This window comes from Canis aureus, chromosome 16 (genome assembly GCF_053574225.1).
Source record: "Canis aureus isolate CA01 chromosome 16, VMU_Caureus_v.1.0, whole genome shotgun sequence".
In the NCBI taxonomy this organism is placed as follows: domain Eukaryota; kingdom Metazoa; phylum Chordata; class Mammalia; order Carnivora; family Canidae; genus Canis; species Canis aureus.
Window position 1 is genome coordinate 31,657,770 of NC_135626.1, and position 24,012 is coordinate 31,681,781.

Sequence of the window (24,012 nt, forward strand, 5' to 3'; positions counted from 1 at the left end):
TTTTTTTTGATGTACTCTGGCTCAATAGCACATTCTAACAGGCAGTGCAGATGGAAACTCCTTAGTTAAAATATTCAGGAGAGAAGAGAGAATTAAGCCTACCATAGCATTTTCCAAGCAGACTAGGAAGGCTAAAAATAAAATTTTGTTGTGTTTTTGCTCCTGGTAATTTTATTTGCAGTTTATGGGGAAAAACGCTGACACTTAGTGAATGTGCAGGCCATTGTTTTTGTCAGCACTTCACCTTAATTCATTAATTTCACAAAGGATTATTGAGAATCTTTTATAGCAAACCGTCTTCTAGGTTCTGGGGTTACTATGGTAATCTAAAGAGACATAGCCTTTGCTCTCATGGAAATTACTTTCTAGAAGTAATAAAAAGAAAATAAAGTAATTACGCAAGAGAGAAGAAAATAAACAGGTAATGTCATAAAACAATACAGATTAGCAGGTTATTTTTGCCTAGATGGTAGGAGTCAGGAATATACTAGCTAATTTTGTAAAAAAAAAAAAAAAAAAAGACATTTGAGGTTCTTTGGGGCAGCTTGAGCAAATAGGTCAGGTTTCTGGTGCATACTCTCTGATGCTACTTCTGTTTCACCTCTTATGACCAGATAGCCAAAATTCTGATCTTCCCTCAACCACTGAAGGAAGGATCCAATTTCTCTGGTATCTAATAGTCTGTTGAAACTAAAGACTCCATGAGTGTACATTATATTCCATGAATGGTGAGAATGAAATCTCTTTATTCTTTTATTGTTTTCTCCTTCACTAGATCTTAGGGATCTCAGGCATGGAGTTAAATCTTGGCTTGTTTCACTCATAGGTTGGGAGTCTATTTTGTCCTCTGAGCAAATTAGTCCTTAAAGTGCTTGCTACATGGTTACTTAACTCTTTTTCTAGGCAGATTTTTTTTTCTTATTGCAAATTAAATATGGAAAGTTATTCCATAATAGGCCTAATAATGCCCATGCATCTTAAGAAAGACCAACTAAAACAATTATAGCAATTGAACTAATGCAATCAGCCTTGTGTTGGGAATGTGCATCTCCATGTTGATGAATGTTCTCTATTTAATTAAAATATATTGATCATGGCACATTTGTCTTTATCAGAATGACCGCGGATGGTCTTTTGAGGAATTATTGTTTATCGGTTTGGGAAACTAATAGGCAGCTTTAAAAGAATATGTAGGTCTTCAAATTTATTTTCTGCTTTCTAAGTAGTTACATATTGCTCTTAGTTAAAATATGCTGTCTTGCCTGCTTAAAGCTTCCTTTAGAAGATATGTAGGTGGTAATAAACACTAATTAGTTCATGTGACCATTCAGCAAACTACTTTGGAAGAATCCAATGATTTGCTGCACAAATATCAGCTCTTTAATGGAATGTCTGATGTGAAGTGATTACAGATTTATAAAGGATGTAGACTTAAACCAAAGTTATTAAGTCTCTTGTGATCAATTCACCTGATGTCGGGGGAAACAATTTAAAGAGAAGCTGTCCTAAATTAATATGTTAGCAAGGGTCACACCTACCGGAATTTGCAATTGCGCTTGGGGGTATAGTTCATTCTTTAAGTGGAAACTGGCTAATAAGAAGGAAATTATAATTTGCTTTTGGATATAATTCTGAAAAATACATGCATGCCTAATGTATTTTCTGAACAAATTAACATTTGGCTTGAATGTTCAAATACCAAATGAAATGCCCTCCAAGTACAATATCTAAGCTACACAGAGTCAATATTTTAGGGTATATTAAACATGCGTGGTGAGCTGTAAACAACTTAAACCCTTAAATCATGACCAATTCTTAGTGTCTACCCCAAAGTACTATCTGAGAAATTTCCTAAAGTTTTAAAATGTCCTTTCTTAAATAATTATACTGTGATAGAGACCTTCACACACCAAAAAAGCAATCTGGAATTCTGTTAGAACAGATAAGAAGGGGATCTGACTAGCTGGAGGGGTCAAGGAAAATGTCTCTAAAGAAGTAACATGATTTGTGAGATAAAGCATCTCAACTGGCTAAGTAAATCTCCACCTTGGGTTTATATAGCAGTTATGGTTTGCCAGCTATCTAAAAGCCATTTAAAAGCCCTTCTCCCTTGCTGCCTCTCTTACACCGAAGGGTGGGCATATAGCTCAGCTGTGAATGTGAGACAAGAATAATAAGAATAATAAGACAAGAAATCTGGGAAGATTTGTTTTCCCAGTCAAAAAGAAAGATGCAACCAGCAAAACTCCCTCCTTTTGGTTTTCTGCTTTTAACATGGCAGAGATGGCCGCTGTCTTGGTGTCCTGAAGCAAGGGGATATGGTCAAAGAAATCATAGAGATGGTAGCTAGACAACTGTCATGTCATAGAAACCACAGTGGTATCCACCTACGTCTAAATTTTATGTTATTGGCATTTGTTTTCCTACTTAAGCCCCGGTGTCTGGTTTTGTTACTTGCTGCAGAAAGCATCTGAAATGTTACAACTACAAATCTAGTATAAGTAATGGTGTGATTAACTAACAATCTAATGCAATCTTGGGCTGCATTAGTAGAAATAAATATGACCTGATGAAAGATATCGATATGCTAATAATACCAGTTTTCCATACAACACCGCAGGAAGAAGAAAAAAAGCCAACAGAATGTGGGAGGTGGGGTAGGAAGGGCAGGAATAGGAGGGTGAAGGTGATTGCACTATGAATTGAAATGCTTCAGTTGAAGACTTTTAACTCTAGAGAACAAACTGATGGTTACCCGAGGGGAGGTAGTTGGGCGATGGGTGAAATAGGTAATGGGGATTAAGGAGAGCACTTGTCACTATGAGCACTGAACAGTGTATAGAGTTGTTGAATCACTACAGTGTATGCTTGAAACTAATAGAACACTGTAAATAATTGTACTGGCATTAAAATTTAAAAACTTAATAAAAATATAAATAAATGTTTCAGTTGAGAATTAGGGTGTTTCTTGTGAAAATATTTTTATTTTTTTAAATGTTTTTTAAAGATTGTATTTATTTATTTGAGAGAGAGAAAGAAGGCACACAAGCAGGGATGGGAGCAGAGAGAGAAGCAGGCTCTCTGCTGAGCAGGGAGCCCATGTGGAGTTCAATCCCAAGACCCTGGGATCATGACTTGAGCCAAAGGCAGATGCTTTACTGACTTAGCCGCCCAGGAGCCCCTGTGAAAATATTTTTAGTATGATATTTTCATATGAATTATGTTTTATAATTACAGGTATAACATCATTTTTGTTGTTTTGTTGTTTTTTTTTAACAAGAAAAGGAGGTGATTTATATTTTATGTCTCTACATTTCTTGCATGTTGGGGTATTATAGAATCTCTGAAGTCAGGCCAGTAAGAATTTAATTTTTGATTTAATCATTAGTTTTGGAATTGAGGCAAGTTACTTAACATTTTTGAGGCTTGTTCTCATTTGTAAAACTGGAAGATTAAGAGTATTGATGCTTAATCCCTAGAAAATACTATAGGAAGTCAGAAGGAAGAACTGATACTCCAAGGGTGGCCTTGGAGAACTTCACTGAGAAGGCACATGAACAGTTGAATCAAAGTGATTATGATTTCAATAAACATATACATTTGGAAACAAACAAACAAACAAACCAAAAATACTATAGACAGAATAAAGAAGAGAAGGAAAGGAGTAGAGAAAAGAGAAAAAAGAGCCAAAACCATAGTGAGAATTCATGTTCCCCCACTGGGACTTCCTGAAAACACTTAGTGGAGGGGAAAGTGAGTAGACTTGTGTTTTGGCTTCGGAACATCTGAGATATTCCTTTGAACAGATGACTCAGAAAGTTTGCCACATGCTTATTTACCTCTTTTTTCTAGGCAGATTTTTTTCCCCATTGCAATTTTCCATTGTAAAGCAAGAGAAAGTTGATGAAGCCATTTAATTTGTCAAAAATCTATCTAAAAAGTAGAAATTGAGAACACATCTGCTGAAAATGCAAACTGAAAGAGTTTAATTAGGTAAATTATTGTGTGATGAATCTTTTTTGTTTTGGTGAGGGAGGGTCTAATACTGAGCTTGGTTGGCTGTATGGCACTGTGATTTACTCATAGATTTAACTTCTGAAGTTTTATTTACAAAGGAAAGTCAAATCAATTATTTTATACTTTTATTTTCACGGTGTCTGTTTTTCTTCAGGGGACATATATCTATTTGTTTCTTGATATGTAACACACAAAGCATTATTGATACGTGAATAATTAAATATTCCACCCTCCAGAAGCTTACCAGAAGTAGAAGAGAGAAGATATAACAACACCTTGTCATATTTTCAACAAAAAAAGTTTCAAAGGTTGCAAACATTAACATGCATAATTTTTGCAGTAGAATCTTCTTTGGAGGTGGAAGGGGTGATATGTTGGGGGACCTTGAATACTATCTTGAAGGAGATCCTAAATGAGCCAAGTTTTGAAGGTGAATATGATGTAGTTTTGAACGAAGGTGAGGTCTGGAGCCTAGGGCCAAGAAAGAAGTCTTTGGTGCAAAATGTTGGTTTGTAAAAGCACAGGGACAGGACCCCTGGGCAGAAAGAGCTGCAGTCCTGGGGTTGTGAGGGGTGATTGATTATATACTTGTGATTTGGGGGAAAGGAAAAAGGGAAGTTTTCAAAAGAACTTTCATATGCTAAAGAGGATTTACGAGATACTGGAGGTCTTGCTATTGTCAAGTTAAGGTTGTTTTTCCCTCCAGCAAAGCATTAAGACAGTTGGGAGTTTCCTTCTGAAAGTTAGGTTATTGATCATGCTTTTTTTTGCTTGTAAATCACTGAGACATTTGTAAACTGAAAGAGACTCCTGTCTTGCTGGACTGTGATCTCTATTAGTTAACCATTTGTTTTTCCTTCCCTTAGCTTTAGGGCAGCCAAGAGTGCCTGAGGAATGCCACATATACCCCACCTGGGAGTGGGAGAAGATTGCAAGGTGTCAGCTGCTACTTGGCCCTCAGCTAGCCTGCTCCCTCATCCTTAATGCCCATCACCCATTTACCCCATGCCCTTTCCTTCTAGAGGATGCATTTTTTTTTTCAAGAGTTTATTTATTCATGAGAGACACACAGAGAGAGAGGCAGAGACAGGCAGAGGGAGAAACAGGCTCCTCACAGGGAGCCTGATGTGGGATATGGGACTCGATCCTGGGACTGGTTATCATGCTCTGAGCCAAAGGCAGACACTTAACCACTGAGCCACCCAGGCATCCTGAGGATCCATTTTTAAATCACTGGGATAAAATTTTGAGATTGTTACAATATTAATTAACACATTTTAATTGGTTTATATTATATATCAACTTATATGCCTACTAGCAGTATATCTAAAAGAATTTATAGTTTTCCTTTACAAAATGAATCATTGCTTTACATATTAGTTTATAAATAGGCAGGAGTAATTTATTTTCCTAGTTTATCTCATAAACAATAGCTTTTCCCACAAAAATCTACTAATAAAAAAAAGTGTTATTAAGAAAATCTTTTAAACTGGAACCTACCAAAAACAAATTTATAGTAATAATAATAATAATAATAATAATAATAATGAATATTCCATGGCAACTGTCTTGGGACATGCAACTAAAAATACTAGAGAGGGATCCCTGGGTGGCGCAGCGGTTTGGCGCCTGCCTTTGGCCCAGGGCGCGATCCTGGAGACCCGGTATCAAATCCCACATCGGGCTCCAGGTGCATGGAGCCTGCTTCTCCCTCTGCCTATGTCTCTGCCTCTCTCTCTCTGTGACTATCATAAATAAATGAAAAAAAAAATTAAAAATACTAGAGAAAGTAAATATATTTGAATTTACATTTAACCGAAATAGATTTTAGTCACAATTGTTAGATGAACAAAATGTTTATGTTTTGCTGTATAAAATTATTGTAGCCCAAATTTGACTTTTTGTAATTAATTCATAAGTAGTACAACAAAGTCATATATAATTGTTTAGATCAATTTTTTCAAAGGCATCTGTTTATCTTTTGTTATTCACTTTCATTCCTTTTTTTTCAAGTGCTTGTCTTGTAGAAAGTATCATTTGTTGTGCCCAAGATTGCCAATTGATTGAGAAACCACCAAGGAGCCGACACCGATGCAAACACAGGAGGGGTCTATTTACAAGCTCCAGAGCAGGGACTTGGACCCCGAAGTGGGTTTCAGCTTAGTTTTAAGGGCTAGTCTAGGGGACCTCCAGGAGCGGGGGAGGGATTTCTCAAGTTCTGTTTACATTCTGATATGGGGCTTTCAGGGCTTTGAGCTCTGTTCTTATTCTAATATGGGGTTTCCTGCCCTTGGCTTGGGCTCTGTTTTTATTCTAATATGGGGCTTTCTAGGACGTTAAGCTGTAAACTGCTTTTTTCCTGTAACTGAAGTAATGTAAATTTCAGCTCTTATTCACAGGGGCCTGGGATGGCTGGACTTGTGCTAACGCTGAACTTAAAGTGGAATGGCCTTAATTTTCTCCGCCTCCACATCATGGACTTTCTCTTCCTTGAGTATTATCTAGTCTAACTTTCTAGATTCTTACTGAGGATCTAGATAGTAAGGATTAAGGATTAAGGATCTAGATAGTAAGATTAAGGATCTTGTTTATTATTATTTTACAGATGCCTCCAGCAGTTCTCCATCACTCCCATTGCTTTTATAAAATCTTGTGTCTTTGGCTGCATTATTTCTCTTGGTTATTGTTTGATATTGTAGGATATTGTGTTTGTAATATCTGGTAATCAGCAAGAGACTTTTCCAGAGAAACATGGAATGAACTGATGGAAATAGACACTAGAATGAGAGCAGAATATTTGAGTGGAACCCAAGGGACCAATTAAATAATCAATGTATTTGGAAATATTTTCATGTTATGAAAACCTCTGTTTCCTGCAAAATGAGGGAATCATTTGGCCATATGGCATCTTTGTGTCATTTAGAAAAAGGTACCCACTCTCGATAAGACACAGCTCTCCCAATTTGCATGTCTTGGATTCATGCAGAGAATATTGTGCCAATGATACATGGTGGCCAACCTATTGGACACAATTACAAAATTCTGTGGCAATATGAGAATAACAAGTAATTGGACAATTTAGTTACTAAAAAAATGATATTAATAGCAAAATGTATTGATTCAATATAGAAAAACTGCAAAAGTTATTGCAAATAGACAAAATGCTTAGCTGATTGTCACTTTAATTCAATCACTAATGCAGGTGGTCCAATGTAAAGTATTGCCTTTATTAACAGAAAGAAGTCTAATGCCTGCCTTTATGCAGATGAATAAATAAGGTTCTATAGATGTTTTTCTATGTTCTATTTGTTTCTATCCATCCTCAAATTTCTGTCTTTCTTAAGTCAAATATCATCTCTAATATGAGCCTTTGCTTGTCCCCTGATGTGATTTTTCTCTTCACTGAGCTTCTGTAGCTTCTAGATTAGACATTCATTACACCACTTATCACAATTCTGCTTTGTATTAAAATTATAAATATAAGTCACCCCTTCCTACATAGGGCAATTATGACATTTTGCTTAAAAAAAAAGGTTTCTTAATTCCTTTTCTACTTCTTACTTTAAGCCAAGTTAAATTAGTATTGAATAAACAAATGGATTTCAAAAGATGGAAGTCAAGTGAACTGATGAGAAACATTTCAAGTTTAATTTGAATTATTTTATCTTAGATAGGTTATATTGCTCATGGCACAGAATGTAAAAGGAAAAAGAAATGTATAAATTGATGCATGTCTCTGACCTTTGTCCACTCACTCATGTAATTCCCCTCTTAAGGGGCAGTAGTCTTGCAGTAACTTACTCATCATTTCAGAAATAATCTTTATAAATATAAAGAAGTATGTATATATAGTCCATCCTTTTAAGCTCACATTGTAGCATCATATTAAACGTTGTTCTGTACTTTGCTTTATGCTATGAAAATATATTGTGGGGACCTTTCCAAGGACAGTAATTTCTAAAAAGCTTCCTCATTATTATTTTTTTTAACTAATATTGTTTTGAAAGGCATTCATGATATTTTGAATCTTTTGGTATTACAGAAAAAAAATGTTGCAATTAATAACCCTGTATACACTTAGATATGTATTTTTCTATATATATTCTAGTATATTGGTTAGATCCAGAAACGGAATTTCTGCATCAAAAGATGTGTGCCAAATTGCCCTTCATAGGAGTTGTAACAATTAATAACCCCTAACCCGACAGTGGAAGAAAGTGCTTATTTCCTACCTCTCCTCCAGTGTATTACCTTTCTTCCTTTTTTTTTTTTAAGTTCACAACTTTTAAAAGTGAAAAATGGTATCTCAACACTCTTTTGACTTGCATTAAGAATGAAACTGACTATCTTTCCATATATTTCAGAACAATTTTTATTTTCTTTTCTCTTAACTTTTTGTTTAGATCTTTTGCCCATTTATGTATTGGACAATTGGTCTTTTCTTACTAACTTACAAGAGCAATCTTTACATACTAAGAAAGAAAATCCTTTGTGATTTAAGTTCTAAATATTCTTCTTTCAGCTAGAATTTGCCTTTGTACTATTTGTAATGTTTCTTCCATTTAAAAAAATGTATGTTTTATATAGCTAAGTCAACAACATAAAAAACAATTTTAAATTCTTGCCCTTTTACCATGGACCACATATAGAAAACTCTGCATGAATTAAAAATGCAAAAGATTTGTATTAAGCATAAAGAAGTTTTAAGAAAAGGGTTATCATTTGAACTCATTTTGCAGTTCTGTGAGTATCCTTCTCCAGAGATAGATTATGGTAAAAGAATGGTCATAGTCTGAATATGTCCAGCTTGAAATCAGATCTGGCCCTGTGGATAAAGAATGGTATTCAAATGAGTACTGAATAAACCAACTCCTTCCCGCAGTTCCACAGAGATCATTTGGTTTCTTTTCCCCAAGGTCTCAATTAGGAAATGGGGGACTCACTTGTCATGCTTCTCACGGTGAATAACCAGTGGCCTTCAGACCAGTTGTCCAAGACATGGCTGTACCACTAGTGCTGTCAGCAGTATCTTGGCCCATACGGAGTGCCTTCTTTCAAGCTGAACTCAGCAGTAAATAAAATAGCCATGAACTGAACAAAATCACATCTGCTGAAGCCCAACTGATTGTTGGAAATTCTCTCTTTTAGAAGTTTCATGTGATTTGTCCTTTTACTGCATTCAAATCAACACAAGAAAAGCATGCGTACAATGAACTAGAAAAGTGTGCTTTTCAGAAATTTTTTTTTTAAAGATTCATTTATTTTAGGGAGAGCACAAGGGGGAGGGGCAAAAGGAGGAGGAGAGAGAATCTTAAGGAGACTCTGTGCTGAGTATGGACCCAAATACAGGGCTCAATCTCATAACCCTGAGATCATGACCTGAGCTTGAACCAAGAGTTGGATGCTCACCTGACTGTGCCACACAGGTGCCCCAAAAAGTGTGCTTTTCAAATGAAGTTTTCTAAACAATGCATTGGTGTTTTCATAATATTGTTCTGTCCCTTTTGGCTAATTAACTGATTTAGGTAAGAAAATACTTCTAATAGGGGTGCTGGGTGGCTCACTTGATTGAGTGTCTAACTCTTGATTTCAGCTTGGGTCATGATCTCAGGGTCTTGGGATTGAGTTCCATCCTGGGCATGGAGCCTGTGTGGGATTCTCTCTCTCCTCTTTTCCCTTTGCCCTTCTCACCCACTTGCACAAACTCTCTCTCTCTCTCAAAAAAAAAAAAAAAAAAAAAGAAAAAGAAAGAAAGCTTCAGGCAGGGCTTCATTCATCTCTTAAATATGAATCAAATCAATATTCTAAAAACTTTCTAGGTTCAAAGTCCTGAAATGAATACACATAACATGTACATGCACTTAAATAAACTTGTCCATGTCTTTAAAAATATCAATTAAAAACTATAGACTTGATATTAATTAGAATAATATCACTAATACTACTTTAGGATAATAGCTACCTTTAGGGAGTGAACATCCAGACTCTAACATTTATTCTACAGTCAGAGATATCTTAGACATAACCAGTGACGGACAGCCTCACTATGAAGTACATGAGGAATGAGTCGTATGCATTCCAGGAATCTTGCAACTAACATTAAAGGAAACCTTTATTTCTCATATAAAATTTGTTTGCCATTGAGAATAAATCAAGAATACAGATGAAACTTTAGCTCCTGGTCAAGGCTATCAGATTCCTGAAAAATATTGTTCAAAATATAGAAATAGATAAATGTAATAATTCAGTGTACAGAAGGAAGAATGGAAGACACTATAATAGAGTGAAGCCATAACCTATGGTTAGTAAGAGATGTTCTGGTAAAGAAATTGGAACAAATATAATTGGAAGTTGACTGGTAGGGAATTGGTAGTATGTAGAAGTTATAAAAAGGGCAGGGAGTGGTGTTATATGTAAAGTGCAAATTGAAAAAAGTTTAGTACTGTGGTTGTACACACTGGTAGAAGCTAGAGTAATAAAGGACAGGTCAAGGGTTGTTATACATGTACAGATGAGAGTTTGAATGAGAGTAAGGGACTCTCAGGTCTTTGTAGTCTGCTTTTCTTTCCTCATGGACAAACACCAGCAATTTAGTTTCTCAAATACCAGTTCTGTTTTTTGCTGTCTATAATACATTTTTTTTTAATTCTACTGTTGGATATTTATTTCCTTAGAAATTTTTTTTTTTTATCTAATGTAGTCTCTTGGCTTATCTGATTATATACTTTGTGTAGATTTCTCTATTTGGTAAATACTAAATCTTGATGAAGCTACTTTTTTAAAGGAAAAAACTCTTAACGTTAAAATTATATTAAAGGAGGGGCATTTGGCTGGCTCAGACAGTTAGGTGTCAGACTCTTGATTTTAGTTTAGGTCATGATCTCAGAGTCCTTGGATCCAGCTTTGTGCCAGCCTTACGCTCAGTGGAGAGTCTGCTTGAGGATTTCTCTCCCTCTCCCTCTTCCTCTGCCTCTCCCCCAACTTATGTGCATGTGTGCTTCCTTTCTCTCTCTCTCAAATAAATAAATAAATAAATAAATCTTTAAAAAAATTATATTAAGGGTTATTATCTTCCTGTCATTTTTAAGAGTAATGAGGGGTTTTCCTTGTTCTACAGTTATTTTTGTACAAGCCTAATGCTGAATGTTTGCTTATTCATCATCAGATAAGAAGTAGTCTTTTTGGACTTAATGGTCAACACTTGCAAGAGTATATGGATTACTGTTTAGCTTCCTAAGTAATTAATGAGATGTAAATTAAAACGACAGCAAAGTATCATTACATACCCATCAAAATGACAGAAATTTAAAAGCCTGACATTGCTAAGTGTTGGTGGGATATGGAATAATGGGAATTCTTTAATACTGCTGATGCAGTACAAATTGGTATAATTGCTTCTAAAAATATGTATTTTCTGATAATATTCAATATGTGATAAGGAACCCAGTAATTGCAATCTTAGATACAGAGAAATTTACATACCTTGTTACGCATCATATTACAAGCAAAAGATTGTTTATGGCTGTATTCATAAATAGTCCCAGATTTGAAACAAGTCAAATGTTCTTAAATGAGGGAATAGATAAATACATCCAAGTGTATCCCAGTGATTGGATCTTTTACATCAATGTTGTAAACAAACTATACTCATGAATTATAAAATTAATGAATCATACAAATAAAGTTAAGTAAAAGAAACAAAAAAAGAATGCATGCAGTATGATTCCATTAATATAAAGTTTGAAACAGGGAAACAAACTAAATTTCTCAGTTATGCATACGTTGGTTACAAATCTCTGATAAAGTAAAGAAATGACTTATCATAATGTCAGGATAATGGTTACTTTTGTGCGAATGGGAGTAGGAAGCCTGGAAACTTCTGAAATATTAACAATATTCTATTCCTTTTTCTGTTATTTAACTGTAAATATATAATATGATTTTATATTATTATATATTGTGTATGTTATATATAACATGGAAACATAACATGTTTGCATATAAATATACATTATATAAATATAAAAATCAGTACTTTTGTAATAAGTAATTATAAGCATCAGCATTGGGACCCCTGGGTGGCACAGTGGTTTGGCGCCTGCCTTTGGCCCAGGGCATGATCCTGGAGACCCGGGATCGAATCCCACGTCGGGCTCCCGGTGCATGGGTCTGCTTCTCCCTCTGCCTGTGTCTCTGCCTCTCTCTCTCTCTGTGTGTGACTATCATAAATAAATAAAAGTTAAAAAAAATTAAAAAAAAATAAGCATCAGCATTTATAGTCAGTAAACTGACAAGTTTTATGACTTTTCAATAAAGTATTTTTTTTTATATAAAGTATGTTAAAAAATAAAAAAAGAGATACAACTAAGTACCAGAATGTCCACAGTCTAGAACAATGATAATACCAAAAGCTGTGGAGCAACAGGAACTCTTTTACATTACTGGTGGGAATGCAAAATGTCACAACCTATTTGGAAGACACTTTGGTGGTTTCTCATAAAATTAAACAACTCTTACCATGTGATTTAGCAGTCATATTCCTTGGTATTTATTCAAAGGACTTTAAATTTTGTCTAAATGAAAACCTGCGCATAGATGTTTATAGCAGCTTTATTCATAAACACCAGATCTGGAAAGCTGCTGAAATGTCCTTCAGCTGATGAACGGATAAACTGTGGTACATCCACACAAGGGAATATGATTCAGTGCTAAAAAAAAAAAAAAAAAAAAAAAAAAAAATGATTCAGTGCTAAAAGGATATGAGCTATTAAGCCATGAAAACATATGGAGAAACCTTAAATGCATATTACGAAGGGAAAGAAGTCCACCTGAAAAAGCTATGTACTCTATGATTCTAACTATATGATATTCTGGGAAAGGCAAAACTATAAAGACAATAAAAAAGATTAGTGGTTTCACAGGGTGGAGGAGGGGGAGAGATGAAATGACAGCACAGAGGATTTTTAGGGCACTGAAAATATTCTATATGATATTGTATTTATGGATACATGTCATTTTATATTTGTTTAAACCTATGGACTGCACAACACCAAGAGTGAACCCTTAAGGTAACTAATGATCTTTGAGTGATTATGATATGTCAGTAGGTTCACACTTGGTTAACTAACTAACAAACTAACCACTCTGGTGAGTGATGATAATGGGGGAGTCTATACATGTATGGGGGTCTGGAGTCTATAAAAATACTCTGTACCTTCCTCTTAATTCTGTTGTAAATGTAAAATGGTGCTAAAAGAATAAGCCTTTAAAATAATGAAATAAAATAAAAATAAGAATGTATATATTTCTTTGGTCCCATTCATTGTCAAATTAGAGGACTTGAAGAGAGAGGCATTAAAAGGGAAAAGGCAATGAGCAATGCAATAAATTATCATTGTTTGTTAATACATTCAACTTTGCCAGTGAACCTCACCAAGTCACTTTGATTCATGTGTTCATTCTGGTGTGTAGCCCTGGTCCTTGTAATGACCAGTGGTCAAAAGTATTTCTTAAAAGTATAAATGAATAAATGAGTTATTGCAGAATTCTCTATCGTCAGCTACTATGAACCATAGAAAGTGTGTGTGTGTGTGTGTGTGTGTGTGTGTGTGAGACAGAGAGAAAGAGGGGGAGAAAGAGAGACCAAGAGAGGGAGACGAGGGAGAGGCTTGTTATCTTTGTGATGGTAACAAGATCTAATTTAGGGTATAATCATAGCCAATAAAGTAAGAAAACTACAAAATTGTCAGCAAGTCTTATATAACATGTAAACTGTTTACATGTGTCAATAGACAAGTTTTATTATTTATTTGTAGAAGTGGGATGGATAGATACATTAGATAAATAAACATATCTGGTTACTTGTGAAAAAAGAGAGGTTGGGGGGTCATCTGCAGAACCAAGAAGTTGGGATGGGTAAAGCAATAGGGAGCTGATGTTCCGTGGGACAAGTTCGGAACCATTTTCTGCTGAGAAGTGAACATACCCTGAATGGATAGCTTTGGACACATGCAGATGAGTGTTGACTTTGTGCAAAGAGGAAGAGAATAGTGGCAATTATTCCAATTTCCCTGGCATCTGGACAGCATGTCTCCTAATATTGGGTCCTATTGGTAAAGAACATGTAGATAAATCTGTATTAATTTACTCAAAGTTCTGGAATAATACTTAAGATGTTGATCATATGTCTCCTTCCTTCCTGAACAGTTGAACTCTGAAGTTAGTGGGTGGACCAAAATAGACATTGGTTTTGGGTAAGAAGTTCAATGGCTTAGAACAGGGGAGAAGAGGGAAATCTGCACAGCGAGGCTGACTGACGTAGTTTTCAGAACCCAGTAAGCTGAGAAGCTCATCCTCATGGTGGTGGGCGGGGGTAGGAGGAAGGCAATTTGGTGTTGGGAGTGTTTGAGTACAAACAGGGTAGGGAAGACAGTTCTGCAAATGAAAAATTGGACATGGCATCAGAGTCCAAGCAGGGTGAGGAGAGTGTCCATGGAGAGGGTGGCCAATCATATTATTTCAGAAACATGCAACTTGAGGAGGGTAACTGAATCAAGTCATGAGAAAGCAGACAAACCCAAATTGAGGGACATACCACAAAATAACTGGCCTGTCTATTCAAGAATGTCAAGGATACAAAAACAAAAACAAACAAACAAACAAACAAAAGATGGAGGAATTGCATCCAAACAGAAGGATACTAAAGTGGCATGATAACAAAAGGACAAAAAACTTGAACAATTTGCTTTTGTCTTAAAGGACATTATTGGGACCCTTGGTGACACTGGAATGAAATCTGAGGATGAGATGATACTATACCAACGTTAATTTTCTGCTTTGGTGACTATACTGTGATCATGTTGGAGAATGCCTTTATTTGTAAGAAATATAACTTATGGTATTGGGGCTATTAGGGCATCAGGCAATCTATGTACTGGTGATGAAATTCAAACTCAGGTAAGTTAAATAATTATACAACTGGTGGTTGAACTGGTTTTGAACCTATAGCTGTCTGATTCTTTTCCTTAGATCTCATGCTTGCTTCTCGGAGTATTCAGTGAGTACTCTGAGGGTTCCTTGCTTCTCTGGGTACATTGTAGCCACTCTGCATCTCAGTTTCTAGAATTGGGAGCATCCAATATAGAGAAAAGCTGAATATGTAATGTGAGATTACTGTGGGAACATTTACGAAATGGCATTCCTGATTAATGTAGCCAGGCTCAGGCCAAAGGCAACTACCTAGGAGAGCTCTCTCATGTCTGTTTCCCTCTGTCGGATGTAAGCTCTGAGAGCGGACACCGCGTCACTCTGTTCAGTTCTATCTTCCATAGCCAGCGTGGGGTCTGGCACAGAGGAGGTCCTTAAACTTGTTGAAGACAAAAGGAGAGTCCAGTTTACTTCAGGAATGACTCCACAGTTCTCCAGGAATCTTATTTTGAAATCATCCACTATTAAATGATCATTCGCCAGCAGTCTTTCTAGAACGAATTGAGCTTTTGTGCACCTTCCCAGTTACAAACCCCCAATAAGCCTGCCATTGACCCTGTCATTTCAGAGCTTCGAATTGAAGAAATTGCCTTGCCCTGGCTCTTCCTCAAACTGGTGCAAGAATAAAGCTAAATATGTTATCACATACATTTCTAGTAATAGCAGCTACTCTCTTTGGTCCTCTCTGACCTACATTATGCTCCAACACGGAGATGGGGAGGGTAGAGGTGGAAGTCAGGCAGATAGAGGAGCCCGCTATTAACATTCCTTTTCTGCAAGGTTAACAGTGTTCTCGTTTGCAGACTGGAGAAAAGAGACGGAATTTTGTCTCTCATTTAGCTGGATTCACAGAGAACAAGTTGAATCACTGAATTTCACGAGTGCATAATCATCCCCATGGCAACAGAACCCTATCTATGATGATTATTTTGCTCTTGCATCAAAGATTCACACATATGGTTTTTATTGATTTTTTTGAAGGTGACAGATCCTTATTCTAATATTCCATATTGGCATCAGAAAAGGGAAAAAAAACTCAAAAGTTAGTGATGAGGTAACAGACGTCTTCAACTCAATGTTCTCTTGTGTTAGTCAGCCCCAGTGAGAAAGTTGCTCTCTTTTCAGGTTTAATTTTGAAGCTTTCCTTTTCTCACATTCTGATGCAGTAAATGACTGCATTCTATTTCTATCAGACTGACATGATCAGTCAGCCTTCAGATCCCAAACATGTTTGCAAACCATCTGTTACATTTACTAACAGAGTGAAACAAAAGATCTGGCACTTGACAGTGTTTCAGATATTAACTTTGAAGCCTCATGAATTTGCTTAAATCTGCTGGTATGTTACATTCAACTGTCTACATTCCAGAAACTTGCACAGAACCTCTACCCAAAACCCTGTGATTTCTTTCCTAAATGCTATCATTAGAATGCAGAAGGCAAGCTGCAAGCAGCCTATTGCCTTTAACATAGAACAGTGTATTACTCTTGGAAAGGGACCTGGATTTGTAAATATTTTATTATATTCGTCTTGAACATAAACATGGAATTATTCAAATCCACACCCTATGCTTATACACATGAACTGTGCTATCTGCCAGAGAGCCATAAAGTGATGTCAGATGATAGAATTAGGGGATTAGAGGGTAAACAGCATTTAGCAGTAATTTGAGGGTAGATGATACTTTGTGCTTAGCTAAAGGGTTCTCTAGAGTATGGTAGAAAATATTGTTCTGGTTGGAAAGAGACGAGGCATTGGGCAAGGCTTTTCATCATTTCATGACTGTTTCTTTGCCAGGGAGTCCCAATTGAGTAAAGCATAGCACAAAAATACAATTAGCATGGAGTGGTTATGAGTTACAATGGTTGCAGACCCATACATTTGTACAGTGTGCCACTGGGTACAAAGCATTCCATTTAAATGATCACACTTACTCCTTTCAATGACCCTGTGAGGAGATAGAACAAGTATTGTCTACTTTTGTAGATGAGGAGCTAGATTTAAACAAGCAACAAGTTTCATTTAAAATCCTAAAGTTAGGGCAGCCCGAGTGGCTCAGCGGTTTAGCTCCGCCTTCAGCGCAGGGCCTGATCCTGGAGACCTAGGATAGAGTCCCTTGTCGGGCTCCCTGCATGGAGCCTGCTTCTCCCTCTGCCTGTGTCTCTGCCTCTTTCTCTGTGTGTCTCTCATGAATAAATAAATAAAATCATAAATAAATAAATAAATAAATAAATAAATAAATAAATAAATAAATAAATAAAATCCTAAAGTTACAAGGCACCTGAGTGGCTCAGTCAGTTAAGTGTCTGCCTTCAGCTCAGGGCATGATCCCAGGGTTCTGTGATGGAGCCCTGGAGTTGGACTCCCTGCTCAGTGGGGAGCCTGCTTCTCCCTCTCCCCCACTCCTCATGCTCTCTCTCACTATCTCTATCTCTTAAATAAATAAAATCCTAAAATAAAATAAAATAAAATAAAATAAAATAAAATAAAATCCTAAGGTTAATAAGAGGGAGAGCTAGAGGTAGGGTGACTAACCATTCTGGTTTTCCTGAGATTGCCAGTGCTCTGGGGACATGGGACTTCCATTTTAACATTGAGGGATTTTCTAGGTTGTGAGACCTTCTTTGTTAAAGCTAGGAAAGTCCTGGACAAATCAGGACAGGACAAGTTGGTCACCTTGGCTAGAGGAATTCTGACCTCAATCCTCTTTTCTTTCTGGAATACTTGAGAGTTCATTGGTCTGCTTCAGTAATTTGGTTTCTCAATGTACTTTTGATGTCTCAGGCTGGTAATTAAGGCTTATGAATAGGTTGAAGTATCTTGCCATGGATATCGTAGGTTTAATTGCCTTCTACTGTGCACAACAAATAGGATTTATCCATAGTCCTTTGATTTGCATTCTTCCTTTACATGAAACCTCAGGATATGAGTCAGAGGAACACTACACCCTAAAACCTACAGTAAAATTCTACAATTAATCAGACAAAAGAAGTAATTTTTGATGTACAGCCTTCATTTGGAAACAAACTATATTATCTACACATTGTTTGGTCTCAATGAAATATTTGTGCTGCCACAAGGCCATTGCATATCAATAGTTTACACTGTGAGCTGCAAATTAATTCCAGGAGAAGCCCTAATGTTCCGATTTTCATTTTTCATTGTCATCTATACTTTTTTGTGTTAAAAGCTCTGTATCTAATTCCCTACTTTCCATCAGAATGCTGTCCTACCATAAGGTGACATCATTAAGCACTTTGAAAAATACTGAGATCTGGCATAGCATATAAGTGGGACTCAGAAAACTAATTTTTTAGATCCAGTAGTGCTGCTAGAAATCACCCTGTGATGAGAACAATGGAAAGGGATGGACATTGCCAAGCCCAATTAATTTGCAACTTTAGTTTCTCTATTAAGTCAGTGATTTGAGAAATTTTTGACATGTTCTCTTCAGAAGATACTGTTTCTAAATGGTAAAGAGATGATTTTTGAAAATTTTAACAAAGTGCAACTAATAAAGACTGACTATATAGAAGCATACAGACAAGAATGATTAAAGTCAGGTCTCTTTAATAGAAACTAATAAAGATTTTTTTTATATATTCTGCTTTTTAAGAAAGAAATCTAGGTATATATCTAACAGAACATACATAAAAGTTGCCGAAAACTAGAAAACACTGGTTAGAGAAATAAAAAGTATAAATAAATAGACAAACTGTGCTCATGGAATGGGAGATTTAACATTTAAAATATCAATTTCCTTCAAACTGACATAGAGGTCCAGTGCAACTACTATCAACATCCCAACAAGAAATTTTATAGATATAGATATGATTATTCTAAAATGTATATGGAAATTCAAAGGGACCTAGCTAAAATAATTCTGAAAAAGAAGAATAACGTGTAAGGGAAAAAGCTGCCAGATTTTATGACTTATTATGCAGCTATAGTAATCAAATTGATACTAGTGGAGGGATAAATACATAGCTCAATAGAATAGAAAACCTGGAAGTAGATCTAATACAAAAATGTCCTGCTGATTTTTGACAAAGGTACAAAAGTAATTTAATGGAGGAAAAACAGCTTTTTCAGCAAATGCTACCAGAGCTACTGGACATCAACAGGCAAAACAAAACAAGCCAAAAACCTTGACTGAAACTTTATTATTTAATTTAATTTAATTTAATTTTATTTAATTTTATTTAATTTTATTATTTTATTTTATTTTATTTCATTTTATTTCATTTTTTTTTTATGATAGTCACACACACACAGAGAGAGAGAGAGAGAGAGAGAGAGAGGTAGAAACACAGGCAGAGGGAGAAGCAGGCTCCATGCACCAGGAGCCCAATGTGGGATTCGATCCCAGGTCTCCAGGATTGTGCCCTGGGCCAAAGGCAGGCACCAAACCGCTGCACCACCCAGGGATCCCCAGCATTTTATTTTAAAAAGAACCCAAAATGGATCACAGACTTAAATATAAAAGTAAAGCTATAAAACTTTTAGAAAAAAAAAAAACATAAGAGAATATTTCAGATCCATGGTTAGGTAAAAAGTTCTTAGACTTAATACCAAAAATATAATTCATTTAAAAAAAAACTAATTGGCCTTGATATAAATAAAAACAAAAATCTTTTGCTCTGAGAATGATCTTGTTAAGAGGCTGAAAGACAAGATACAGACTGAGAAAAAAGATCTGCAAACCATGTATTCAACAAAGGCACTTAGGAAATGCAAGTAAAAAACACAATGAGATATCACTACACTCCATCAGAATGGTTAAAATAAAGAATAATGACAATACCAAATGTGATCAAAGATGCTGAGAAATTGGATGTCTCATACTTTGCTACAGAGAATGTCAAATAGTAGCCACTCTGGAAAAAAGTTTGACTATTCTTAGCAAGCAAATATGCAACTATCATATGGCAAAAAATTGTACTCTTTGACATTTATCCTAGAGAAGCAAACAAACAAAAATGTCCCATGAAAACTTTACACAAATGTTTATATCAGTTTTATTTGTAATAACCAAAACTCAAAATAACCCAGACATCCTTCAACAGGTGAATGGTTAAACAAGACATACCTTGGAGTACTACTCAGCAATAAAAAGGAACAGAGTATCCATCTATGCAACTTCTATGAATCTTCAAAAAAAAAAAAAAAAAAAAAAACACTACATGACAAAATCTGTCCCAAAAGTTTCTATGATATAACTCCATTTATATAACATTCCTGAAATGACAAAAAATATAGAAATAGAGAACAGAACAGTCTTTGCCAGCAGTCAAGTAGGGAATAGGGTTGGAGGGAAATAGAAACGGCTATAAAAGGGAAACATGAATGAACCTTGTGACAATGGAAGTGTACTGTATCCTGACTATCACTGATAATGTCTTCATTGATACTATAGTTTTGCAAGTTGTTCTCATTGGGGGATATTGGATAAAAGAATTTCTCTGTAAAAAAAAAAAAAAAAAGAATTTCTCTGTATTATTTCTGACAATATACAAATCTATTATCTCAAGATAAAAAAAAAAGAATTACAAAAAAAGTCTAGTCGTAAACTCATAACATGTTTCATAACATAACTAAGTGATACCTCAGGTGATTTTAGCCACCCAGAACTTGCTGTGAAGTATTTTTTAGACATGATTAACATTTAAATCAGTAGACCTTGAGTAAAGCAGTTTATCCTCCATAATGTGGCTGGGCCTCATCCGACCAGTTGATGGCCTTAAGGGAAACGATTGAGGTACCCCATAGAAGGAATTTTACTTCCAGATCACTTTCAGACTTAAGACTGCAACATCAACTCTTCCCTGCATCTCCAGCCTGCTGGCTTGCCCTGTAGATTTTTGGACTTACCAGTCCCCACAACTGCATGAGCAATTTCTTCTCTCTTTCTGTCCCTGTCCCTCTCTCTCTCCATATCCCATTGATTCCATTTCTCTGGAGAACCCTAACCAATACACAAGTAACTTAAAGGGAACTTTTGTGAAAATAAATACTTGAACCCTCTCAAATACCTCTGTGATCACAGTGTCTACTATTTTGCTGAGGATACTCCCTCTCCTAGTACATGTTCTCCCTTGCAAGTTACTTTGTTTGGGCCAGGGAATGACTTTATTTGGATCAGAGAACAGTCATTTGAGGGATTTGATCATCCACAACCAACACTTCTCTTCTATAATGGCCATATGGGCAGGCCAGTAATTCTCTGAAAGTATTGATCTTTTTGTCAGAATTTTCTAAACAGCTTTCTTAGTTCAGTGGCATTTCTTTAGGGAAAGAGTAAGTCCTCTAAGTAATCAAAGTTGCAGAAGGGATTACTTTGACATAATGCAAGACAGAAGGGTAGGATGGGGAAGATCTACTGCATACCAGCAGAGACCGAGAAATCCCACTAGGTATGTGTTTCTTTTAAGACATACACCACATGTACACACATACACACTTGTGGGAACCCAGGAGGAGATGCTATACAATAGCTATAGCCCTGAGGAAGAACTATTTTTAAAGTGAAGGATACTTCTTCCTGAAAGAAAGAAAAACACATAGGAATATATACAAAAACCAAGAGACCCAATAAGTATATTTCATTTAAATGCTGAGGCTCTCTTCTCTAGTAGGTGGCAGTAAAGGTCATGTTTTTATATATATAAACAAAATGTTGCTAAGAAACATCTTATTTCCAGAACATCTTGCCAGTTGGTTCTGAAAGAAAAAAGTCAGGCAGTTCTGGAAGAGTGGGTAAGAGAACAAAAACAATAGGAATTTTATCCATGAAACGATGTGAATTGTATAAACACACATTCTAGAACACATGTATCCATATGAACGTTGTCCTTCAAGCTGATGCTCTGTGCATGGGTATCGGAGATAGAGGAATACATGGTTATACTGGCTATGTTTTGGTTCATTTGGGGGAATTGCAGCTTAAGGCAGTTTACAAACCTTGCTAGATTGGTGGTCACATTATTTATTGTATGCTATTCTACAAAGAGTGCAGGCTTTGGAAATTATTAACCTCCATGGGTTTTTGCTTCCTCACCTGCAAAATGTATCTAATATATAACCTAAAGATGTTATTCTGATAGCCAAAGATAATGATAGTAACTACCATTTCTGAATGCTATTGAGTGCTTATATCAGGCACAAGTTTCAGTGCTTATACACGTTTTGTTGAATCTCACAACAATGCCACATATATGTTTTTAATAATCTCCATTTAACAATTTCAGAAATTCAGGCTTTACAAGGTTAAGTTATCCAAGAGCACAATTTAGTAATTGGCAGAGTCAAGACTTAATTCCAGTTATCCCTGAGTCCTATCCTAAGTCCATATTCTTAACCATTGTATCATAATACATCTCACTAATTAAATTGACCAAAGAGGTAAGTGCCTGTTATGCTGTAGGCATATAGTAGATATAGTAGATATTCAAAATTAATACATAGCATCTCTATTCTCTTTTAGAAGCCCACAGATGGTTGACTTGATTTATTAGTGATTCTTTCAAATGTAAAAATGACTAGAAGCAATGATCAGTCTTAGGTAAATTTCTATGTGATTGACTCTAAAAACAAGATAGTCAGGGAATTAAGGCAACTCAAAGGGCACATGAGTAAACACGGGGTAGGCAAGTTTACTTAGCATTCCGTGTGCATGCCTTTGCAAAGAAGGACCCAAGGAAGGTCCTACTTCCTTTTAGCTCTTCTCAGAGGAGTTTGGCAATATAGTATGTCTCTAGTCTCAGGGGGTCATCCTACTCATTGGATCATGTAATTAGATGTTTTGGGCTTTATGTTTATGGGCTGGTCCCTGGCATTATGCATTTGTAATGTTGGTTAGCTGGAGATGACTCCAGTCATCTGTAGTCATCCATTGCTACAGTGTGAATCTTTGCGTAGGAATATCCTGAAGTTATATCTTTCAGAAACTGGAGATACTTCATCTGTGATAGGGAATGGTGGTGGCTTGTGGGAGGTATTTTGTATCTTAGAATCTGGATTGATTTCACTATTGTTCAAAGGCATTGCAAGAGTAAATTCAAGGATATTTGATGTGATTTGCATAATAAGTAGAGTACTTCCCAGGAGAATGGATGCCTCATGACCTGGAAGAGACATCAGGCTAGAGGAAAACTCTATTCACCTTGCATGAAAGGCTGACGATCAACAGGTAACCCTAATATGGCTGCACCAGTTGTTTATGGCCAGCAATCCCTGATTAGTAAGTATCTGTGCCTTACCAGTTGTTAAACTTTTTGAATATGAGTGAATATACTGACGGTGCTTCTGCAGTTAAAGATAGAATTGAGCCCAGATGAGAGTAGATTACTGATTATTAAGAGGTTGTTGAGCTCAAAAACATGAGAACATCCAGGAAAATGACAATTGCATCTGACCTATTATTTTACCTCTGTTCTGCTAAAGGAAATACATCCCTTCTTAGATCAGAAAAACAACTCCAAAATCCCCTGTTCTAACAGCACAGAGCAAAAGCCATTGCTACTTATGGTCAAATCACAAAAGACACTGGTTCAAGAGAGTTAGTGGCACTAGCACAGCAGACCACCAGCAAAATGGGAACCATATTGAGGGAGGAAGGGAACCAACACATATTGTATGAGTCACTGGGAAAACAGAAGTGTCATATGATTGTGATGCATGCTATCCACGAATCCTATAATTTTTCTCCAACCAAAATCAGAAAGTGAACATGAGGGGTTTTAATTCCAGGGAATTTTAGGACTTTGAAATGTATATGTTGCAGAATAGCTAATATTTATAGCTTTTTTTATTGCAATACAACTTATTTTTAAAGCAGTATGGCTTAAATTGGAGATGCTGTAATCTGCATACTGTGCTGTCCACTAGCATTATTTTTTAATCTATCTGACTGGATGCTCAAACAAAATAAAATATGTTAACCCATAAAGTAACTTGGGCCATGTCATGCATGCTGCCCAGATCCTGCATTGCTAATCCAGCTCATGTCA

General features: G+C 36.1%; 1 long non-coding RNA gene across 1 annotated transcript in view; it reads left to right on the forward strand.

Annotated features, from left to right (window-relative positions):
* The first annotated feature begins 319 nt into the window (after window positions 1–319).
* Window positions 320–24,012, forward strand: part of LOC144285310 (uncharacterized) — a 118,724-nt gene continuing 95,031 nt past the window's right edge. Inside the window, exon 1 of the long non-coding RNA XR_013353618.1 lies at window positions 320–421. This is a non-coding gene — a long non-coding RNA (uncharacterized LOC144285310). The remainder of the gene's footprint in view (window positions 422–24,012) is intronic.